We start from the raw sequence: 17887 nt of genomic DNA, 5'->3' as shown, positions 1-17887 counted from the left end.
TCAAGGCCTCTGACACAATTAGCAAAGTAAGAAATCTGCAGAGGAGATCTGCGTGGAGCTCCGAGACTGGTGCTGTCAAGTGGTGACAAAAACACTATCAGCTGGCTTCCTTCTTGAGCTGCGATCGATGGGTCTGATTTGTGTCTCAGAGGCAGACTCAAGTGTTCTACAGGGGAAAATGTCAATACTCAATATGCCACCCTCCTCTTATCAGTCTGCTGAAGTCAATCTCAGCTCATCCTTCTGTTTAAAAGTAAAAAGATGACCACGTCCCGAGTTGGAGCCATCGCCTGGAATCTTTTGTGCCGGTTGTTGTGTTCAACATGGCCCCCCGGACAGCTTTCTGTAATCGCTGAGCCTTTTCAAAGAGCACACTCAACAGTGCTGCCAAAAATGACAGCTTCACAGGCACGGCTTTGAAAAATGATGATACTCCGCTCACTTTGTACGTTTATAAATCAGCACATGCATATGACTGGGGCCCGGAAGGTTGGCGGTTTGATCCTCGCTGTAGCCACGATAAGATCGGCACAGCTGTTTGGCCCTTCAGCAAGGCCCTTAACCCCACAATACTCCAAGCAGGGATTGTCTCCTGCTTAGTCTACTCAGCTGCAAGTCGCTTCGGATAAAAGCGTCAGCTAAATAACGGATTCTTCATGTACTATGTCTCATGCTTAAAACGTTGGCAGGACATTTTTATCATTTAACATAGTCGAGAAGTTGTTGTGGGTTGCCCGAAGACTGCTGGAGAGTAATCTTAAATCTGCATGCTTGCCTCTGAATCACTCGCCCTCGTCCTCTCCATGCATATAAACGTCCCTACTTACGCCGCGTGCGCGTTATCGCTTCCCCTTTCCAGTTACGTTGCACGTTATCAAGAAAGCCGGAGGAAGGGAGGGCTCCTCTCACACTGCGGAAAACGCTCTGTTCAGCTAATCCCGTACACTTTATGAAACGCAATCTGCAAGTGCAGGCGGTCCCCCCTTTAAAAACCAATTCTGCGTTTATCCCGCCCGCGGCTTTTAATGTGACACGAGAGCCTCGTTCCTGACTCGAAATTAGAGACGATTAAGCGGATGTCTTCCATTATCGCGGATTCCGCGTTAGTGCGGGGTTTTGTCGTTTGAAGCCGAGAGACAAAAATGTCGAGCAACGCTAATGAGAGCGTTAAAATGCAGAGCCGATTCCGTGTTTTAAGGCTTAGTAACAGACACCGTCGCGTGAATCACCCCGTCCTGCTATTACAGTTCCAGCTTTTCATTCGAATTTTGGGAACAATGCCTGTAATTTTGATTCCTTTTGAATTCTTTAGGAAACATTTTTCACTTGGTTTTATTTGTCTTGATCACAAAAAGGCACTTATTTGGATTTATTTCACTTTCTCTTAGAAATGTAATTAATTTCGGTCTATTTTACATTTTCAGCAATGTTGCTAACATGGCTTCACTTGTCCCGGGTGACAAAGCCTGAAGGAGGACTATGACTCTCGCCACTTCACCCCCGTTTGGCCTGCCGTGTCACTCCGTGACGGACTGCATCACTTCCTGCCAGGCCCAGACTACCGCAATTTGTTTCGGGTGAGCCGCGGAGTCAAAAGCGAGGAGCCGGGGCGGGGAACGGGTCCAGACAAGACGAGTGAACGCCAGGCTCTGTAATTTAAGGGACTGACCATTCAATTTATGTGCATTTGCGGCAATAAAATTCAGCCCGGACTTAATAATAGCACATTTAATGTGACACCCTTGACAATTCCAATCTACGGTTACTGCAGTCACCCTTTGGTCTGGCGAGAAGGAAGGGGGGAGACATGACAGTATTCATTTTATAGTCTCACCATTCATCAGACTTAACATGCCAGCTATCTGAGCTGAAAACTTCACTTAAATTTACCATCCAATCCATTGGAACACAGATAATTACTTTTTAGACTGATGCCTCCTTTTTCATTTTTCAGCTGTTTTTCACTTAAAGGCCACAACATACCACTGTCACCTGAAACTCTACAGCATGTTAACAGAGCTCTAAACAGAGCGAGTCTTCAGCAGTCCACTGTGCTTCATTAGCTGAAGTTTAAAGCAAAGAAAAGACCTTATTCAGTACAATCACCTCTGAAACTGTCATAGATAATAATATCGCTGTTATAACCTTAAAACATAAAATCCCCTGAGGGAAGAAGGACCCATGGTATCTTAGGGTAAGGATATGAAACGCTTAGTTTTACAAGGGCCCTCAACATTGTGTCCCGTCAAAGAATTTACATGGGTTTTATGCCCTGTAAAGTCACAGCATGGGACTAATTGCCTCATGAAAATGCAGTGGTCCATAAACCACTCATCGTTTTCTTCAGAACCACTTTGGCCTTGGTTGCTTCACCAGTTTAAAAAGTCTCCATAGCCTGAACTTGAGATGGGCCAACTCTGAAAATAGAAGTCCCAGAAGGTTCAACAAAGTTCTAACATCAACATCGGCTACAAAAAAAAATGGTTTGGGTGACATTTACTCTACATTTTAATAAGCCCTGAAAAAAATATTTCAAAAAAATCTTAGCTGCGGGTTGGCTCATTCGATTAAGGCAATTTTCTCGAGCATGGATGAACCCCACCATCTGGCATGGAAGCCAGGCCGTGCCAGTGCCAGTCTTGGCCAGTAGCCTTGCAGGGTGGCAGATAATCGGCTGAAACGCCACCCAGGGAGGGAGATATTTCATCTGGAGGGGAAATGGAGGACTCACAGCCGGCCTGCCACAAGCTCCCACATGAGGTGCCCTCCTCCAACTCCCGTAGGGATATTGACACCACTTATATTGACCGCCTCGAGACTGGAACCAATACAATTTTTATGCAAGTGGCTTTCCAGGCTTCTCAAACACTTCCTAAAATGGCTGACTGGGTAAACTGTGAAGGTGAACAGGTAAGGACACAGTGTGGGCGATGAACTTAAGGTCAAGATTATTAACTTGTGAATTCATTAACACATGAATTCGTTATAACAGGTACGCAGAGCATGGATCCTGATTATTTGGGAAAAGGAAGGTTATGTGCATTTTAATGAGGACCATGTTTCCTCTTGCTACAGAGGCATGGTATCACATGATCCTGCTCAGGGTTTGGTGGCGTTAGAACAGGGGTTCCCAAACTGTGGGTCGGGACCCCATGTTGGGCCGCCTGAGTTCAGGATGGGGTCGTCTGAAAATCTTGTGAAATATGTGAATGTAGGCCACGACATATGTCACATTACAAGAACCCAACTATAATACAGCAATGAGGCAGGAGGGGTTGGGGTATATTTCCAGTATAGTCATGGCTAAAGGGTGTTGTTAGGCACAAGATGTGTGTGGGTGGGCAAAATAACAGATTCTTCATGTACTATGTTGGGGTCGTATAAGTTTGTGAACATTCATTTGTGGTCACATCAGAAAAATGTTCAGGAACCCCTGTGTTAGAAGCTCCCACTTTGGAACACAAGGCCAACTTCATATGACGCGACAATGAATTTCAGCAAGGCTGGTGGAGTTTGTGTAGCTTTGGTTTTCTTTTTCTTTTGTCTTTATCCATTCTCGCTCTGCCTCCACTTGAGCACACCTTTTTTGTAACAAGCATCGCTTTTTGCTGCACAAGGGCTCATTAGCTTCTGAGCTATCTGAGAAGTGATGAATACAGTTCGCAACCTTGTATTCTGTGTTTCCGGAAAGAAAGAGGAAAGGAAAAAAGAACACAGAGATGACAGCGGATTGGAATTTAAACACTGCATGCTGAACAATTCTGTACCTTTGTCGTTGTTCTCACTCATGTGACATGCACTTCATGTCTCTTGCCATAGTACTCTTGGAAATGTGCTCTAGATAAAAGCACCTGCCAAGAAAAATAATAAAATAAATGCATATATTCCCATGCAGTGCTCCTGCAACCAAACTATCAGAGGAAGCAGAAAAATGTGTGTTCCATTCCCATTACTAAGCGAAGCACTACACAGTCCATAGTACAGTACAAAAATCTGGGCACACCTGGTCAAAAAGCCTTTTAAAATTAATATTTTGGTGAATAGAAGCAAACCTGAACTATAAATGTTTCCTTTTCGATTATTCTTTGCTCCTTTTTAAAAAGATGATTACGAAGGCCCAGACCCAGGTGATTTACTCGCTAGGACTTCAGTGAGTCAGGTGAGTATAATTCCAGGGCTGAACCTTTGATTCCAAGTAGTGGCTGTTCTGTCACAACCATGGGTTCCTCTATAAACAATTGTCCAAGGATTTCACAATGAAGATGATTCATCCACAAAGAAGGAGAAGGCTACAAAAACTCTCTCAATGTTTCAAACTATGTATTTCCACTGTCAGAAAAATTATTAGAAAATGGAAGATAAATGGAACAGTTGAAGTCAAGGCAAGGTCTGGAAGAAAATGTTCAGGCACAATGGCCTGAGACCTGGTGAGAACCCACACGTCACAAAAGAGCCACAAAAGGTCAAGCTGTTCACAGGAAAATAATACAACATACTTTAACCTCCTAAGACCCACACTCTTTTTTGTATGCATTTTTAATTTCTCCTTGCTATTTGGGCTTATTGGGACCTGATAAGTATAAAAACTAAGCATCATCTTTTGACATGATGTAGTTTTTGAGGTATCCACGTATGTGTACATCGGGCCCCAGTTAAGCAGAATTAAGTATTATGGTTGTACAGCCCAAAACGCATGTGTGCGCCAGGTCTTAGGAGGTTAAACAACAAAGACCTACAAGGCACAGTTGCCAGAAAGAAGAGAAGCCTCAAAATTAAGCGCCTGAAGTATGCTAAAGAAAACATTGAGAAGCCTGAAGCCTTTTGGAACAATGTGCTTTGGACTGAAGAAACCAAAATTGAACTTTTTGGACACCACCAAAGAAGGTATCTTTTGTTTCCGAAAATGGACAGCTAAATACAACCGAACCGACCAACAACATCACAGCGTGTGCAAGCTCGTTGCCATTAACCTCACATTTATGAGAACCGAAAGGTCCCAGCCAAAAGGGACAAAGATTACGAATCGCAAAAGGGGAAGAGGAAGATCTTGGACTCGGAGGGAGCCTTCTCGTAGGAGTCACAGTCAAAGACGCAAGTGATTCGGATCCGCTAGCGCTCTTTGAGACTCCCACAGTGACAAAATTTCACACAAGTAATCGTGTTTCCACCGCCCTCCCCGTCTCACCGTAGGGAGGCGAGGAGGAACATTTGGCATCATTTCCTTTTGTGCCGCGTCAACAAATTCAACGATTATTACCCTTCCAGAGAGTGAGAGGCAAAAAGCAACATTAAGCGTTTCTCTCGTCACAGCGAGCACCGTATTTGATGCTATTAACCACCACTGCACTGCAGGAATCTAATCACCTGCCTGCCATTTCCTCACATCAAAACTGCAAGTAAGAAAGACATGCTAAAAAGGACGGAAAAAACACGGATATCTACTGTAACAAAAACCTTGAAAGTTTCTGATATAAGCCGGAAAGGCTAATGCATCCTTTATATATGTACATAATTACTGCCAAAATATATTTGGGTTTTACAGAGCTCTTTCAAAGACACAACAATGGCATCAATGGAAGATATACTTTTACAACCATAGGAAATGTAAAAATTTTGGAAACAATTTCTGCATAAGCAAAAATAAAAATAAATCAATTTGTCCGTCTTTCACCTCCAAAATAAGCTGATGAAAAGGAATGCACTCCTGAGTCACTAAGAAATGCATCTCAAACCCTTCTGTTTTCTGTTGTTGAGACAGCAGTATGAGCCGATACTTGATGGTTCAGATTTCGGTGTGTGTGCATGTGTGTGGGTGCGTTTGCGTGTGTTTATGCGTGTGTGTGTCCGTGTGCGTGCGCGTGTGTGGGGATGCTTGTGTTGAGACGTAATCAGATACTGCAAACAACAAAATGAATCCTAAATACAACTTAAAAATGTTATTCCTTAAGAAATAACAACAAAAGCGAAAAAAGTTTTTCTCCATTTTCACTTGACTGTTACATATTTTTCCTAAGGGAAAGGAAGAGAGGCAACACAGATCCATTTTAACATTTCCTCTTGAGCAGCGCAGCAGTGGTTCCCTCCACGTCTCCTCTGACATCTGAAACTGGGTACGCCAGTGTTAAATGGACTGTGTTATTCAAACCATTCTTTTCCACTCAAATTCACTCGGGGAATATTGAACTTCATCTCAATCGATTAATTTAGTCAATACCCAGTGTGGATACTGAGTCTTAACGGCGAAGAGAACTGAACATTTTGCATACTTTGTGTATAGTTGCAAAAACTGCAATATGACTGTAACTGAAGAAAGTGGTTGTGTGTACAAGGAAAATGCTCTTTGGGCTGTATTGTCTTCCCACCGATTTGAATCTTTAGCATTTATTTAGAAACATTGACAGGCAGGTGTTAGTAAAGGAAATTATGGTGTTAATGAAGTGTAGTGCTAAAAACACTGTAAAAGGAACAATTTATACAACGATGCTGCAACTCCAGCATAGTGTATTTAATGGCAATTAAACATTGAAGGAAAACATGCTGTTTAGCTTGTGACTGCAGGCTGACCGTTTTACCGACTTGCCTAAGCATCATTCATATGTTAATTGACAGATGACCATTTTAACAATCATATTAAACCAATAAATCATAGCAGGTTACATAATAGAAGGGATGAATTGCACCATAAAATATATTCATCACAATTATGAAACAGACTACTAATACTGGTAGCGGATGTACAAATTAGTTCATTGAATTTACGAGATGTCTGGTCAAATGCATACCCCTGATCCGTCAAAAGGCTAACAAAATGGCGGCAAGTTAATTCTCTTCGATGAAGGACTCCCTGAATAGCTTTTTGGGAGCGACGTGCAAAGCTTCTTTAGCTAACACTGTCCATTTACCAGTTACAATGGTCCAGTATAGCCACCAAATTGTTTTCCATCTTTGAAGCAATCTTCACATGTAGGGGTCCAGGCCGGCTGCAATGACATATCGATTTCCCCCCCAGACTCCCCCTCCCTTTTTTTGTTAAGTTGGGAGAGATTCTTGCAATGCTCCCAGAAGGTGAAGGTCACAGCATTAAATTATATCAGTTCAGGTAGGAAACATATGGCCCTGGCCAGCGGATCTGAAATTCAACTGGGCATGCTCTGGACAGACCCGTCGGCGCAGCCAAAACAGTAATTCTGCCCTCCTAATGCTACCTGAAGGACCCAGGGCGGCTGGAATGGGATCTGACACACCTCCTTAAGCCTCTGACTGAGGCCCTATGGCAGGGGGATAGAGAGGACGAGAGTGTGTGTGTGTGTGTGTGTGCGTGTATCCATGCACCTATATGTGTGAGAGTGTGAGAGTGCGTGTGTGCGTATGTGTGCGTGTATCTATGTGTGTGTGTGTGTGTGTGTGTGTGTGTGTGCATATATATGTGTATGTGCATGTATGTATGTGTGTGTGCGCGTGTATGTATATGTGTGTGCATATATATGTGTATACGTGTGTATGTATGTGTGTGTGCGTGTGTGCGTGTGCATGTGTGTGCGTGTGTGTGCATGTGTTTGTGTGCCTGCATGTGCGTTAGAATGAGTGGGAGTTGAAGCCTTCTTAGTTTCCCTTCTGTTTCCCTCCCTTTCATAGTAAAATGGCTGGAAACTCAAGAGGATGGGTTCGGAGGGTGTGGGACGCCCAATGCGGTGATTATTGTCAATCAATAATGGAACACATCATTTAATGTGCACAGCCATTTCTGGATGGGTGAAATTGGAAGAACACAAATTCGCTGCAGGACGCTATCTGACCATCTCACATTTTCAGTTGAGACTCTCTTTTGCACTTTGTTTTCTTTTTCACCGACCACCGACTTAAAAATAAACCTTGAAATACGCAAGCAGCGAGTCGGGACGCCGCTTGCTGGAGAGCATGGATTGAGAGCTGGCCCTACATTTACAGTGGAGCGAGGCGGTATGCTTTGGTAAGCCCGTTTCCTCTTTGATTCCAGCCATCTATCTATTATGTTCTCTCTATTTTCTGAACAGCGCATTCCAGGTTAGAACAAGACTAATGACACACACACACATTCCAGTTGGTAACAGTTGAGCCGAGAGAGAGAGAGAGAGAGAGAGAGTGTGTGTGTGTGTGTGAGTCAGAGAGAGGGAGGGAATGAGAGGGATGAGAAAGCAAGAGATCTTATGATTATGCAGTAAACAATTTGCATGGAATGGAAGTAAAACATGGGTTGACAAATTGTGACTACTTAACCATCCCTGCAGGCAGAGACCTACATACTGAAACGCCATGCACAAAATACAAAACACCCAAACATGCACCGCTGAATTACACCAAAGTCCACTGCTTACTCAGATGGGGAAAAAAGAAAAGGCAGGTGTTGCTAAAGACAGTGAATGAAATGCCAAGGTGTGAGCCGTGAGAAAGGTCCTTTCATATTTGTCTGCCATCTGACCATCAAATCACAAAATATTATAGAAAGCTAGACTGCATCAAAACAAGGCAAATTATATCACAAGCTGGAATTGAAACACCGAAACACTGTTTCAACCTAATCACTGCAGGAAACTGACAAATTCATGTTTAAAATGCAGGCTACTGTATAACAGAAGTTGAGACCCCCCACCGAGAAAAAAAGAAAAAGATTTCTTTCAAATAATAAAAAATAATGACATATTTCTAAACTCCCAAAACTTCCAATTAGTGGCGGAGGAAGGAAGAGGCCTGTGTGACCCTAAAAACACAATTGCCTCAGCCTGGGTGACAGCGAGTGACACCAGAGAAGAAATGCAATACTATTTCATCCAATCCGAATTCGACCTGAGAAGCCGACAGTCCAATTACTTTTGGTCCTTTAAATGGGGGAGCCATGTATAAAAAGAGATCTAATTCCTACACGGACCACCCGATACGGCTGTAAATACCCTCAAATTAAAGGCGAACGTCTGCAATTTTACCTCATATTCATCGTCTCATTTCAAATCCAACATGTTAGGAGTGCAAAGCCAAAAGAACAGAAATCGCACCACAGCCCAAATACCTAGGAACTGCAATGTACTGTATTCCAGCACGGCGTTTCAGCTTTCAATTCAGAATGTAATTCCCTGACAGAGGAAGGAACAAGACGTGTGAATGCGGAGAATGTGTGAAAATAAGGAGAGAAACAGCAGGCGTGTACACGTGAGAGAAAGAAACACACAGCAGTGTACACGTGAGGGTACGGCCATAACCTGCTGCTAAAACCCTCCGTTTGCCCGAAGCCCTGGCTTCCTCAGCACTGGAGGACTGGGGTTCACAGCTGCGCGTGGCCTTTCGTTCTCCTCGCGCCCGGCCTTCGTTGTCGACCACCGGAGCGTTTCCCGCGCCGCCGCTCAACGAAATGCTTCTGCGCCACGCCGAGACTTCAGCCGTAATCAAGTGACCGTGAAAGCCTCCTCTAGTGCCTCTACGGTTATCAGCGAGGGCTGGCACAAAGGAGAGCTTTTCAAATATGCTCGTGTCAGGTTCCCTTGAGCGCGCGTTCCCTCTTCGCGGCTACATGACCGAACGGACGGACCGCGGCTCCGCGGGCGGAGGAATCGCATCGCCGTGGATGAAGGCCCGTGGATCAGGGGCGGCTCGCAGAGAGATATTTGTGAGGGCTTCGCCTTTCCGGAGGGCTAATGCTTTTTCGAAAAGCCCCTCGGTTCGCCTCTCTCCAAATGTACTCTCCGCTCTCGTTCTCTGCCTGCATTTCCGCTCAATTTAACATCTGCTCTGCCTCCCGCGTTAAGAGAATGTGAGATTTTTTGATGAGCCCCAGGATCTCCATTCTTATGTATTCATTGTCAATTAGGAAACACAGGTGTCAGACATCTGCTGAAATGGCAGGTTATCAAAGAAACCTATTATTTAACTCGTTAGAGCGGAGGGAATTCCCCCTCCCTTGCAATTCCCAGGGCCCTAGAAAGAACGGCGGTCTGTACATAAAGGAGGTCTTCTAAAGTTAATTAAGAATAGCTCATTATAATCTATAACTGTTGGTGAGACGGCAGTATGCAGGGAACAGAGAATAGCTTTAGAAGAGCCTGACTGCGAATTAATCTAACTAATGCGTTCTGCCCTGTAACTCCACTCAAACTATTTTAGCTGAGCGTTAGTATTTCTCTTTTAGTACAGAGCGCTACTGGTTCACTTAATCAATTAAGTACCACCTGCTTAAATGTATCACTCAAATATAGGGACAGATCAAGCTATGGGCACATTTTTAAAGAGGACCGATTGAAAAATAACAATGGGCAATCACAGAAAAATCAACAGCACAGGTCTGTGCTACTGTACGGAATGAAAAAATCCTTTCAGAAAAACGGAGACCATTTCTTTTCCTGTCTGAAACGATGAAAATCAAGGGGCATTATCTGAAACGGATTGTGGCCTTCTAGCCTGAAAATCAAAAACGAACACGACAGAATGCAAGTAAACACAGGAATGGCAATAATAACAGAAACATCCTGTCTGGCTCGCCTTCTTTGTTGTCATTCAACGGGTAAAATTACACCGATGTATGTGAATGTGATAGAAATACCCGCTTTAACAGAGGGAAGAAGTGTCAGAGAGCTAAAGGTATCCCCAAAGCACAGCACTAGGTCAACGGCAGGTAGGGCAGCCCGCTGTGAGCGTTCCGCTTCATGAGAAAAACGCTTTCCGCCATAGCCGATATGCAGATAACCTTCAAAGTCAAATTCCCCGCTTTTATTTCAGGGAGATGAGGTCAATTGCCTCGGAAAGCCCAAATTGCTTTTTGTCCTTTTTATATCACACAATTAATCACAATGCTTAAGCAACAGTGCGGCACCCACAATTAAGGCATTACAACAGAGTCAAACACCTTGCGCCTCGTCATTAGTCATTCCTATAGCGTGACCGCTTCTGACGCCATCAGAGGGAGGAAAAAACTCGCTCCTGCCAAATGGATGTTGACCTTTACGTGACCTACGGCACATCAATGTCTTCTAGAAAAGAAAAAAGGAAGAATTTTTTTTCCCTGAACCCGTCAGCAGCTCTGCTTTGCATGCGGGGCTCAACTTTCTCAGACGTGAAAACCGCACCTGCTTTAATCGTCATTACGGAGCATTTTAGCGATTCTCCCCGCGTCCCTGCGTGTCTTCGCTGCCGTGGCGTAAATGCCGCCTGCACGCAAACTACCACATCCTAACTAGAACACCATGCAATCGGCCAATAAAGACTTTTATGAAGCCTTAAACACCCTCATCATAATTTAAATCAGCTTTACGACGCATGCGGAAAAACGAAAAACAATTACTGAGACCCTTCAGAGCTCTGCCAGAGAGGCCTAATGGCGGGATTCAACGCTGGCTTCAAGGCTAAGCATACTGCCTAAAATAGAGGTAAGAGAGGATGGGGTAACAGAGCTGCTACCCCTATCATCTCTTACCTCTGGTTTAGAGCAGCAGGAGACAAACTCATTCTAGCGTTGCTCCGATATGACAATGGTGACCTTTAAGCTTTCTGTGGGGATGGCAAAAGGTGACCTCATGCCCTGCAGAGATGTAATTCACATTTGAATTGAAAAAAGCACTTGGGTGTTTCAATTAAGGTCTATAGATTAGGTGGCCTCTCACATGAACTCCAAATAAGTACTTTAGAAAGCCTCATTCCCAATAGGCTTGCAAATGCCTGCCACTCAATTTAGTTAGTGAAAGAGAATGACTTCACTTAACTTGGTGATTAATAACCACTCTAAAGACTCTGAAGGAAGACATTTATTTTAATGGCATTTCATTAGTATACCTTCATCACCGATAATCACAATATAATCTATCAAAAAATAATAATAATAAAAAACACAATCTCTATGGAGCCATTAACTTCAAGGTAATAGCAATAATTCAGCCTAACATTTTCCAATCAGCTGCCCAGGAATCAGTACAATAAGACAAAGCGGAAAACACAAGGGAATTTAAGCCCAAAAAACACTTATCTCCATATTTTCTTTTTTATATACTCTTTTAATGCCGCAAAAATGAAAAAGCTACCCCAAGAATGCAAATGGCTCTGATATCATGTTAAGTGAGCTCCATAATGTTTGGAGTGCACTGCCACAGTACAGTGATGGGGACACGGTGCTGGAGAAGGCACTGACCTTCGGATGATGCGTTAACTGAGATCTTGATTCACTGTGGTCATTAGAGATCCTGTGGCACTTCTCAAAACAGCTTAACTGTTAATCCCAGGGTCCTTTTACAATTGAGAAATTGTCTCCCTACATCTGGCCACCTAATCAAAACGTAGATCTGATTTGAAACACAACCTATTGCGTTCCTAACCACTTTGATTGCCCAGATGATCGACTGATCGATGATCGATCGATGAATCCACACATACACTCAGTGAGCACTTTATTAGGCAGTTATTATGCCTAATAAAGTATAACTAATGTTGCATGTTGTTGTTGTTCAGACCAAACCTCAGAAAGGGGAAGAAATGTGATCTAAGTAACTTTCACTATGGAATGATTGTTTGTGCCAAACAGGGTGGTTGAGAATCCTTGAGAAACTGCTGATCTCCTAGGATTGTCTCGATAGTTTACAGGCCAAAAATAAAAAAGTTTTAGTGAGCGGCAGTTCTGTGGGCAAAAATGAGATGTCAGAGGAGGTTCTGGTTGAAGCTGACAGGAAGGTGGCAGTAACTAAAATAACCATGCATTATAACAGGGGTATGCAGAAGACTAGCTCTGAAAATACAACACATTGAACCTTGAAGTGAATTGGCTACAGCACCAGAAGACTGTGTCAAATAAATGCTTAATAAAGTGGTCACTGAGTGTACATAAACATTAGAACATTCGCGTTTGCGTTTGGTTCAGTCTTGATTCTCAGTGGAACAGCTACATCGCTACCTAGATGTAGTGTAGTGGTTAAGGTAAATGACTGGGACAGTCGAGGGTTCGAATCCCAGTGTAGCCACAATAAGATCCGCACAGCCGTTGGGCCCTTGAGCAAGGCCCTTAACCCTGCATTGCTCCAGGGGAATATTGTCTCCTGCTTAGTCTTATCAACTGTACGTCGCTCTGGATAAGAGCGTCGGCCAAAATGCCAATTATGTATGTGTATTCACTTGCAACACAGGACCTAGATACGGTAGACATGTCTAAAAGTACTGCACACACACACTACCACTAGATACTCAGCTCTGTGTTCCAAAATGTTAACATTCGTCTAATGTTAATGGTCATCTTACCATTGCAGTGAAAACATTTCATTTTGAAGCGTGTTACTTATGAAGGTCTGGCCAAACATTAACACTGTGGCACTGAATGATCAACATGCTAATACAGTTACTAACTGGAACCCTCTGTCCTTATGAAGGGGATGGATGGAGCATAGAAGGGACTACCCAACTAACAAAACGTTCTCGCAATGTTGCTGCTGTTGTTGAAAAAAACATTCCAGGAACGTTGTGAGAACATTTTGTGTTCGCTGGATACATGGTTTGTCTATAGTATTGAATATACCCAGAAAACCTGCAAAACAGTCACCTTTAAGCAGATGTTGGAGTGAAAAGGCACTCGCACAGAGCAGGATGTAATAAGAGCGAAGCTATTAACCGTCTTGTTAAATCTTATTGCAGCCTCTGATCCTCTGCTGTTTTTTAATGTCAGATGATGCGCATATCGGAGACGTGCAGAGGCGAGCGGGCGTCAGCTTGCAGCGATTGAAGGCAGAAGAGCCGCCAAATCTCATTTCCATTTCACACATGGCGAGCAGGAGGTCAGGGGCTCCTCGACTGTGTGGGCAGCGGAGAAGAGGAGACAGCCCGCCCGTCTATATCCAGCGGCCACACCCACAGGCGCTGCCGCCAGGGCAGCTTGAACGCACACTAGAGAATAGCGGTATCAATGACCACAGAGCGCGCAGGTAGCAAGGGGTGTGATTCAAGAATTGGCCAACTGTAGATTCGACAGTGAAAACAGAATTCACCACAAGCGGCTAGGATTATGGAAAAGGATCACGGAACATTCGGGGCAGCATGTAGCCTAGTGGCTATGGTGATTCACTGGGGCCTTGCTCTGGTTCATGCTCTGGTGTAGCCACGATAAAATCTGTGGAGCTGTTGGGCCCTTGAGCAAGGCCCTTAACCCCACAGTGCTCCAGGGGGATTGCTTAGTCTAATCAACTGCAAGTCACGTTGGAGAAAAAAGCGTCAGCTAAATAACTGTAATGTAATGTAACATGAGAAATGCTCCATCGAGAGACTAAAACTTTAGAATGAAACGACAGCTGGTCTATCGCAAGATGCAGTGCTGTGAGTACTTATAATGGAATAGTTAGCAGGGATTGAGCTACTATCGGAACAAATCTCAGAATACATTTTTAAAAATTCACAAAATTAACAAAAAAACAAAACAGGCACACATAGTGCAGCAAAAATGAATACCCTGAAACAGGGTTTAGGAACGACACTGAAAGGGAAGGGTTAACCAACTCCCAGAACCGCACGTGCAATGGAGTTCGACTTTAACCTCAGCAGGAGTCGTCAAAAGATTTAACAGTAATAGCCATTCTACATCATGAAGCCCCGCTCAGAAAATACCACGTGCTAAAGGAAAGCGGTCGACATAGTCGCCGTCTTGGCAGCTTAATGGTACCCAATTTAACGTAACCATAATCTACAGCACGCCGCACCCATAATGGATTGCCTGTTCACTACTCGTTGTCAGCCGGTGACATTTTTGGTGCCTTCAACATTCCATTTTAATGTCTCAGCCAATTCTCGAAACGCCATCACTTCCAAACCCTTTTAAAACACTACATTGTTTTAAAAGGGTAAGATAAGCACAAAATAAAGTCAACGGTAAGCAATGTTGTCACTTCAGCCCTGTATCTATCCCTGCTTTAACCTCAGGTTGCTGTAAAAATGGGCAGAGGGAACATTTTGCTTGCGTTTTGTCACCTGTGTCAGAACACTATTTGGTCCAAATACTTGATCACCCTGACACATCGCGACACGAAATAAATCAATTCATTTTTTAACCCCTTTTTACTCAAGCACGCTAGCGGCCAGGATGCCAGCAACTCAGACAGTCGGGGCTCCTGCCAACTACAGTATGAGCGAAATAAACAAACTAGGTTCCAGCTTTATTAGTAGACAAACAATAACTGCTGAATACTGCTTACATTTTGCTATAGCAGTTCTGTATTATCACCCTCAGATTTAGCAAACTTGTTATCAAGGAGTTTATAATCCAGTGTATACTGGATACTGTATACACTGGGTTATAATGTATACTGTAGGTTTGCGACCATTTCATTGCAAAATAAAGGAGAACAATTTTCAGCTCTTTTTTTTTGTATTCTGCATTTTGTTCATACTTCTGTAAATGATGAAAATTAACTGAGTTGTTAGTATTGTAAATGGCGTGTTTGGCCAGAGTTGGCATCTGCACAAAGTCAACGCTTCACGTTTTCCCAGTCATTTTAAATATTCACCTTCAAAAGTTGGCAATTCATACATTGAGGCGAGGGTCATTAGATATAAAAAAAGAAGAACCTCAGAGTACTAAGGGGCCAAAATGAATTTGAATTATTTCATATGGATCAGTTATTCATAATTATTCATAATTATACTTCATTCTACTAGCTTACCACTGGCATGGGAAAATCTCTTTCATATGCTAAGCTTCAGGAAACACTTCAGAGGTGCCGGTTCACCAAAGCCAAATCACATTGGCCTTGTTGCCGCATTGATGACAATATAAAAAACAGAAATTACTTAGCTACTCCAATCATGGCTGTAATCATACAGTGAGATCACAAATCCACTTTGTTCCCAGGCCGCAATTAACCAAGGGTTTGATACATGTATTAATAATTAAGGACGCGTTTCTTATTTCCTGTATAATTTCTTCTTTGTGGAAATGATTTTCTGATGTTTGATCACTGTAATTGTCTATAACCTTGCAATCTAATCTTTATATTTCAAGTATCATCATGGGATTCAACCACCAAATCACTTTAATCTATATTTATATTCATAGTTTCGGGGGATAATTAAAATGCCGGTGGAATAACAGTAGCATTGAAAAGGGAAAAGCGTGTTTTAAATTCCCCATACAACAGATGTAGGTTTAAGAAATCAGGTTTAAGTATTTTTACACAGAGAGAGTGGTCACTGTGTGGATTAGCTTGCCAGGACATGCAATGGAGGAAGAAAGACTGGGGATTTTTAAGACCTGCTTTGCTAGACGGTGCTAGATGCTAGTTTTATTTTATTTTATTTTATTTTACCCTTTTTCTCCCAATTTGGTAGCCAATTGTACCCTATCTATTCCAATTATTTGTGTTGGCTGGGGATACACCGCTTATACGATGACCCTCAGCGGCCCGGATGGATCTAGCGCTCTAGAGAACGACACACCTTCAAGACGTATTGTGCCAGGGCTTTAGCCGTGCGGCACCGTGGCTCCGATACTATTTAGCTTTTAGACAAACAAAGGTCAATTTAGTGGCAGGAAAAGGTGAGCATTGCTGGGCTGAATCATCATTGTTTCATCCTGTTTCATCATTATGTTATGCTACAATATGTTATGTTGCTTCTCAAATGGCCTGCTAGCCATTTTCTGTGAAACGGAACTCACCAATTAAAGTGAGCAGCCAGGGCAATGCCTACGGCAGCCGCAAAGAGGAGCTCTTCACCATCTCGTCCTAAAGGTAATGCCAAGGCTCGTGAAAAAGGGCCATATCCAGTTCGCTTCTGCTCTCTATTAATTAACCAGCCAAGCTATTTCCTCATCTGACATTCATTGTAGCTACACTTGTTGATGAAATCATGAATGATGGCTAAAGACGGATGTGTCGCAATTATGAAGCTTTTTACTGGGGATAATCTAGGAGTCAATTAGGTTTGGTGTTCACTGTACAGGTAATGTTGCTTTATACAGAGGGGTAGAGAACTGTCAGAGATTTTTAGCCTCTCTACTTTAGCAGTGCTGCTGAGGCATAATCTCGATGGATTCAATCAGTATCCACAGGCGCCACTGCTGACCACTATGGAAAGGCAGCTTAAAAATGACTAAGGTTAAGGCACTGCCATCACATCTTTTATTGTGAACATTCTTCCTCATGCCACCATTTTTGTGTTCTCGCCGACTCTCCTCCCCCTTCTTCAGCAAAGTTCGATTCACCTCGCTGCAATCGCGCCTTCATCTCGCTGCAATCGCGCCTTCATAGTCTATTCATACACAAACATAAACAAGTTATCGTTTTACCAGAAAAAAAGGCAAAATTTTAATTTTCTTTGAATTTTAACAAGCTTGCCGACTGGGGAAAAAATAGAAAATGTGTCACGTTCAGGTTTTGGTCAGCAGGAACATTTCCAGCTGCATCACATTCATGTTCTCGTGTTCCGCAAGGCATCAGCTCAATATCAACAACATTAATGCATAAAGTATTCCCAATGGAGGACAAAAGCAGATATTCAGCACCATAGAGTAGGCTACAGGCACTGCAAGCTAATCTGCCACTGAATGGTAACAGTCAACACAGATAGTTCTCAAAGGAAAACAGCATTTTGAGAAAAATACCCCATAATGTTCCAATGGTACCTATCCAAGTTTCACGGACACGGACAACAATACTGTTTCACATCCAAATAGCGTGGTCGAGCCTGTCAAGTGTTTTGCTTTCTTGCTATGAGTGCATTTGCTGTAAAAACCTTTGGATGTTACGCTGCCATTTGGTGGGATTTGAGTGTGCTTGAACGTTTACAAAGCTTTAAATGTACGTCTTTTTCAATAACTGCACAACCGTTTTTACGTTGGTAAATAGAGCTGATTATATCAGCCTAAACTGATATTCTGTAGTGATTTCAACACAGAATACAGAAA

At 43.1% G+C, this 17887-nt stretch overlaps 1 protein-coding gene across 4 annotated transcripts in view; it reads right to left on the bottom strand.

Moving 5' to 3' along the window:
- si:dkey-12j5.1 (uncharacterized) overlaps positions 1-17887 on the bottom strand; it is a 157523-nt gene that overhangs the window by 54896 nt on the left and 84740 nt on the right. The window lies entirely within an intron of this gene.

This window comes from Conger conger, chromosome 1, assembly GCF_963514075.1.
Source record: "Conger conger chromosome 1, fConCon1.1, whole genome shotgun sequence".
Taxonomy (NCBI): Eukaryota; Metazoa; Chordata; class Actinopteri; order Anguilliformes; family Congridae; genus Conger; species Conger conger.
This window is presented reverse-complemented; position numbering and strand designations above follow the sequence as displayed.